Source organism: Bombina bombina, chromosome 4 (assembly GCF_027579735.1).
Source record: "Bombina bombina isolate aBomBom1 chromosome 4, aBomBom1.pri, whole genome shotgun sequence".
NCBI lineage: Eukaryota > Metazoa > Chordata > Amphibia > Anura > Bombinatoridae > Bombina > Bombina bombina.
In genome coordinates, this window is record NC_069502.1 from 905,328,236 (window position 1) to 905,334,459 (window position 6,224).

Consider the following 6,224-nt stretch of genomic DNA (forward strand, 5'->3'; position numbering starts at 1 on the left):
TTTTATTGCAGGGGGCATCATTTTATTGCAGCGGGGCTTCATTTTATTGCAGTGGGGCTGGGGGCACTATTTTATTGCAATGGGGCTGGGGCATCATTTTATTGCAGGGGGGCTGGGGGCTTCATTTTTTTGCTGGGTGCATCATTTATTGCAGGGGTGCTGGGGGCATCATATTTTTGTTGGGGGCATCATTTTATTGCAGAGGCTGGGGGCATAATTTATTGCAGTGGGGATGGGGCATCATTTTATTGCTGGGGGCATCATTGCAGTGGGGCTGGGGAATCATTTATTGCAGGGGGGCTGGGGGCATCATTTTATTACAGGGGCATCATTTTATTGCAGGGGACTTCATTTTATTGCTTGGGCATGATTTTATTGCAGTGGGGCTGGGGGCATCATTTTATTGCAGTGGGGCTGGGGCATCATTTTATTGCAGGGGGCTGGGGGCTTCATTTTATTGCTGGGTGCATCATTTATTGCAGGGGTGCTGGGGGCATCATATTTTTGTTGGGGGCATCATTTTATTGCAGGGGAGCTGGGGCATAATTTTATTGCTGGGGCATCATTTTTTGCAGGGGGGCTGGGGGCATAATTTTATTGCAGGGGGACTGGGCATTATTTTATTTCAGGGGGGTTCATTTTATTGCTGGGGCTCGGGTCATCATTTATTGCAGTGGGGATGGGGCATCATTATATTGCAGGGGCTGGGGGCATCATTTATTGCAGTGGGGATGGGGCATCATTTTATTGCAGGGGGACTGGGCATCATTGTATTGCTGGGGGCATCATTGCAGTGGGGCTGGAGGAATCATTTATTGCAGGGGGGCTGGGGGCATCATTTTATTACAGGGGCATTATTTTATTGCAGGGGACTTCATTTTATTGCTTGGGCATGATTTTATTGCAGTGGGGCTAGGGGCATCATTTTATTGCAGGGAGCTGGGGGCTTCATTTTATTGCTGGGTGCATCATTTATTGCAGGGGTGCTGGGGGCATCATATTTTTGTTGGGGGCATCATTTTATTGCAGGGGAGCTGGGGCATAATTTTATTGCTGGGCATCATTTTTTTTGCAGGGGGGCTGGGGGCATAATTTTATTGCAGGGGCATCATTTTATTGCAGGGGGAATGGGCATTATTTTATTGCAGGGGGGTTCATTTTATTGCTGGGGGCTTCATTTTATTGCTGGGGGCATCATTTTATTGCAAGGGGACTGGGCATCATTTTATTGCTGGGGGCATAATTACAGTGGGGCTGGGGTAATCATTTATTGCAGGGGGGCTGGGGGCATAATTTTATTGCAGGGGGGTATTCTGTCAGGGTTTTTTCCCTGTTTGTTTGCCATGTGCTGCCGGCAGCCATTTTACTCACCTCTCTTCCTGACTATGGTGCATTGTGGGGGATGCTGCTCATTTCCTGCACTTCCTTTTATGGCCAGATTGGTGTGCATCATCCATGTGAGACAGGATGCAGTCTCAGAATTGTGATGTCATCACTTATTATTTAAAGGGCCTCTGTTCAGTATGCTTTGCCTTTGCGTTGTCTCAGACCTGTTTGTGAGAGTTCCTGTGTATTACCTGGCTGCCTGACGTCCTTCCTGGTTCCTGATCCCTGGCTTGTTCCTGACTCTGCTGTTTTCCTTGTTCCTGATTCCGGCTCGTCTGACTATTCACTTTGGCTCCTGACTCTGCTCTATAACAACAAACAAGACAGATGCACCAACATGGCCCAATATTGTAGGTTCCAAAGGTTGATGATTATTGCTAGATAATTGCACTCACATGTGGTGGAGCACCTCACTTGGTGCAAATGACACAGTCTGGGATCTATAACAGTCACCCAGCAGACCGACCTCCCGATTTGTTACAGGGTCTGTGTAAGATAGAGAGCACAAAATAGCCTATATGGCCTAGTATTGTTTGACTAGAGTAGTGTCACACCAAATAATTATATAAAATTTAAACTCACATTTGATGAAGCATCTCCAATGATGCTATAGAGACAGGCTGGGATCAATTCAGTCACCCAACAGACTTAATACCATGGCATACAGCATTCAATAGTCCTCTTGATGGTCTATAGGTCAGTCTTATCCTCAGATAATAACCAATTCAAAGGCAGCAAGTGTTTTTAGTATAAGTAAAATCACTTTAATAAAATATATAAAAGAATTGCGACGCGTTTCTCAGTCTCAGACTGTTTCCTCAGGACTGAGAAACGCATCGCAATTCTTTTATATATTTTATTAAAGTGATTTTACTTATACTAAAAACACTTGCTGCCTTTGAATTGGTTATTATCTGAGGATAAGACTGACCTATAGACCATCAAGAGGACTATTGAATGCTGTATGCCATGGTATTAAGTCTGTTGGGTGACTGAATTGATCCCAGCCTGTCCCTATAGCATCATTGGAGATGCTTCATCAAATGTGAGTTTAAATTTTATATAATTATTTGGTGTGACACTACTCTAGTCAAACAATACTAGGCCATATAGGCTATTTTGTGCTCTCTATCTTACACAGATCCTGTAACAAATCAGGAGGTCGGTCTGCTGGGTGACTGTTATAGATCCCAGACTGTGTCATTTGCACCAAGTGAGGTGCTCCACCACATGTGAGTGCAATTATCTAGCAATAATCATCAACCTTTGGAACCTACAATATTGGGCCATGTTGGCGCATCTGTCTTGTTTGTTGTTATAGATTGCTGTAATTGGATCCTGGCCTGGACCATCACAGATTGCTGCCTCTGTAAATCTACTATCAAGATCCACACAAAGGACATTATCCAGTTATTTATATCACTTGATATCTATATCTGTTGTGTAATTTCATACAGTCCCCTGATTAGTATTGTGCCTATTTCATATCATTTAGAATATATATTATATTCACCTGCTATTATATCTATTGTATAGCAATTAATTGATATATTTCACTCCTTATATTTATAGGTACAATATATTTTTGACAAATCATCTATCTACATACATCCTATATCATTATATGTAGTGATATATATGTCTATATAGAGAGTATATGTCTATATAGAGAGTAATTGACACTAATTACATCTGCTCTATTTATATAGTGTGCTCCCAAGGGCGCCCCCTACATATCTTTTGTTCCTGACTCTGCTCGTCTGACTACCAGCTCTGGTTTTTACTCCTGGCTTGTTTTTGACTTGTGGACTTTTATTATTTTTTTGCTATTAATAAAGGTGTGATTATTTTTGCACTTCTCAGTCTGATTCCTGGCACCCTGACAGATTCATTTTATTGCTGGGGGGCTGAGGACATCATATTTTTGTTGGGGGCATCATTTTATTGCAGGGGGGCATCATTTTATAGCAGGGGAGATGGGGCATCATTTTATTGCTGGGAGCATCATTTTTTTGCAGGGGGCTTCATTTTATTGCTGAGGGCATCATTTTATTGCAGTGGGGATGGGGCATCATTTTATTGCAGGGGGGCTGGGGGTTTAATTTTACTGCTGGGGGCATCATTGCAGTGGGGCTGGGGGAATCATTTATTGCTGGGGGCATCATACTTTTGTTGGGGGCATCTTACTTTTGTTAGGGGCATTATTTTATTGCAGGGGGGCATCATTTTATTGAAGGGGAGATGGGGCATCATTTTATTGCTGGGGCATCATTTTTGTGCTGGGGCATCATTTTATTGCAAGGGGGCTTCATTTTACTGCAGGGGGGGCTGGGGGCTTCATTTTATTGCTGGGGGCACCATTTATTTTATTTATTTATTGCATGTGTGAGTGTGTGGGCTGTGTGTGCGTGTGGGCTGTGTCTGTGTGTGGGCTGTATGTGTATGGGGGTTGTGTGTGTGTCGGGGCTGTGTGTGTGTGTGTGGGCTGTGTTTGTGTGTGGGCTGTGTTTGTGTGTGGGCTGTGTTTGTGTGTGGGCTGTGTGTGTGGGGTGTGTGTGGGGGGGCTGTGTGTTTGGGCTGTGTGTGGTCTGTGTGTGTGGACTGTGTGTGTGTGTGTGGGCTGTGTGTGTGTGGGCTGTGTGTGTGGGCTGTGTGTGTGTGTGTGGGGGCTGTGTGTGTGGGGCTGTGTGTGTGTGTGGGCTGTGTGTGTGTGTGGGGTGTGTGTGTGGGCTGTGTGTGTGTGGGGGGGGTGGTCTGTGTGTGTGGGCTGTGTGTGTGTGTGCTGTGTGTGTGTGTGGGCTGTGTGTGTGTGGGCTGTGTTTGCTGTGTGGGCTGTGTGTATGTGTGTGTGGGCTGTGTGTATGTGTGTGTGGGCTGTGTGTGTGTGTGTGTGTGGGCTGGGTGTGTGTGTGTGGGATGTGTGTGTGTGTGTGGGGGGGCTGTGTGTGTGTGTGTGTGTGTGTGTGGGGGCTGTGTGTGTGTGGGCTGTGTGTGTGTCTGTGGGCTGTGTGTGTGTGTGGGCTGTGTGTGTGGGGGGGGGCTGTGTGTGTGTGTGTGTGGGGGGCTGTGTGTGTGTGTGGATGTATGTGTATATAAATATCTCTCTGTGTATTATATCTGTGTGTTTGTGTGGTACAGTGCATTGCCCCATTTCTTTTAAGTATATTTTGTTCTGGGTAGAGGCCCTGGGCTGTCAATCTGCCTAGGGACCTGCACTTGCTAGGGCCGGCCCTGGCGTCTCTAATGTTCTTGTTATCATAAGAAAACACATAAAAATAAGGCCCAGTTCAACTCAACTGTTCTTAATTGTCAGCATAATTCTTCATTATATACATAAACAGTTGTTCATATAGTACAAATGGTATATTGCAATATATACAATGTTATAGTGCTCCACATTAGTGGATTTATGTTTTTTTATATATAAAATGTTGTGCATTACCTTAAATGATTTTTTTTTTAATTATAAAAGCTGTGGGGCGGAGTTGGGGGCGGAGATTGGGTGGGGTTAGAGGGCGGAAATTGGGCGGGGTTGGGGTGGAGATTGGGCGGGGTTGGGGGCAGAGAGAAAGGGGGCCCCATTTTGTCATCCTGCCTTGGGCCCCGCAATGGCTAGGGCCGGCCCTGAAATCAAGTGTATTCATATAGGAAACAAAGTTAATCCAACGCCATAAGAAGAAAAGGGGAGGATGGTTACACATATTCCAGAAGGAGGGAAACCTCAAACAATATTTTGGCACATACTCCAAAAAACCCCAATAATACAAGTTAGAGGAATACCAGTTCAGATACACCTTTAGATATGAAAACGAATAAACACAGAGCTAGACAAAATTAACATAAATGGGGAGGGAATATAAGAATAAGGAGAGTTAAAGAGATTTGAACCCATTAACAGAAAATAATCTACAATCCCCCCCTGATGGCTCCAACGGGGAGCCAGACCCAAACTAGGTAATGATAGAAATGTTCACCATCCTAGATCATATAATAATACCAAAAATCACCAGGGATATTATTTTTATTTTTATATTAAAGTGTTTTATTAACTGTAATGATTTTTGTGTTTCATCTGTCTACTGTTTTAGCTGCTTGTTAGCACTCCCTTTTTTTGGTAGAAATATTACCTGGGGCATTTTTAAGAACTCCCCCTTGGAGACAGTCCCAGATCAACAGAAATGAACCAAGGGAATTGCAGGAGTAAAATTTAGGGACTCCAAGAAAACCAAAATACCCCTAGAAGATCTAGAGGAACCAAAGAAATAAAGGGAAAAGAAAAAAAGCAAATGGAATTGGAAAGTAGGATGCAAATTAATTAAAATTGTTAGCCAAAGGGTTTTATTTTGCCCCCCTTTTGAACTGTACATTGATGTACAAAGTTTTATCAGGAAACATTACCTTAAAAAGATATTATGAGTAAACTAGTAACATTCAGACGAATCACTATTTAGATAAGTAATATTTAGATACTCTATTAGTTTTGGAACATCTAGAGAAAGAAAGTACAGAGGGACTTGGAACAACAGAGATATGAACAAATTATTAAAATCTTTCAAATCTTTCTATATATGAGGAAGATAATGAGGGAATATAACACTGTTCCCTTAAGCGAAAATTTATTTTTTATCTCCAAAATACACATACGCCTAGATTTAGAGTTTGGCGTTAGCCGTCAAAACCAGCGTTAGAGGCTCCTAATGCTGGTTTTGGGCTACCGCTGGTATTTAGAGTTGTGTAGTTAAAGGTCTAATGCTCACTTTGCAGCCGCGACTTTTCCATACCGCAGATCCCCCTACGCCATTTGCGTATCCTATCTTTTCAATAAGATCTTTCTAACG